At 43.2% G+C, this 778-nt stretch overlaps 1 protein-coding gene and 1 long non-coding RNA gene across 6 annotated transcripts in view; one reads left to right on the forward strand and one right to left on the reverse strand.

The window, feature by feature from the left end:
• eef1db (eukaryotic translation elongation factor 1 delta b (guanine nucleotide exchange protein)) overlaps positions 1-778 on the forward strand; it is a 28,416-nt gene that overhangs the window by 13,885 nt on the left and 13,753 nt on the right. The gene's annotated exons all lie outside the window — the stretch shown is intronic.
• The window catches only part of LOC107739172 (uncharacterized), a 1,109-nt gene continuing 814 nt past the window's right edge, over positions 484-778 (reverse strand). The window contains exons 2-3 of the long non-coding RNA XR_001639969.1: positions 663-770; positions 484-619 (exon numbers count right to left, since the gene is read on the reverse strand). This is a non-coding gene — a long non-coding RNA (uncharacterized LOC107739172). The remainder of the gene's footprint in view (positions 620-662; positions 771-778) is intronic.

Consider the following 778-nt stretch of genomic DNA (forward strand, 5'->3'; position numbering starts at 1 on the left):
AACACCCTAGCAACCGCATAGCAACTAAAGAGAAACAACCTAACAGCTACCTGAAACACTCTAGCAACCGCATAGCAACCACATATAAACAACCTAACAGCTACCTGGAACACCCTAGCCACCGCTTAGCAACCACATAGAAACAACTTAACAGCTACCTGAAACGCCCTAGCAACCGTTTAGCAACTAAAGAGAAACAACTTAACAGCTACCTGGAACACCCTAGCAACCACATAGAAACAACCTAACAGCTACCTGGAACACCCTAGCAACCGCATAGCAACTACAGAGAAACAGTCTAACAGCTACCTGGAACACCCTAGCAACCGCATAACAACTACAGAGAAACAATCTAACAGCTACCTGAAACACCCTAGCAACCGCATAGAAACAACTTAACAGCTACCTGAGACACTCTAGCAACCATTTAGCAACCACATAGAAATAACTTAATAGCTACTTGAAACACCCTAGCAACCGTTTAGCAACCACATAGAAACAACCTAACAGCTACCTAAAATACCTAGCAACCGCATAACAACTACTGAGAAACAATCTAACAGCTACCTGAAACACTAGCAACCGCATAGCAACTACAGAGAAACAATCTAACAGCTACCTGAAGCACCCTAGCAACCACATAGAAACAACTTAACAGCTACCTGAAACACCCTAGCAACCATTTAGCAACCACATAGAAATAACTTAACAGCTACCTGAAACACCCTAGCAACCGTTTAGCAACCACATAGAAACAACCTAACAGCTACCTGGAACA

The sequence above is a fragment of the Sinocyclocheilus rhinocerous genome, unplaced genomic scaffold (genome assembly GCF_001515625.1).
Source record: "Sinocyclocheilus rhinocerous isolate Xijiao unplaced genomic scaffold, SAMN03320098_v1.1 scaffold555, whole genome shotgun sequence".
NCBI lineage: Eukaryota > Metazoa > Chordata > Actinopteri > Cypriniformes > Cyprinidae > Sinocyclocheilus > Sinocyclocheilus rhinocerous.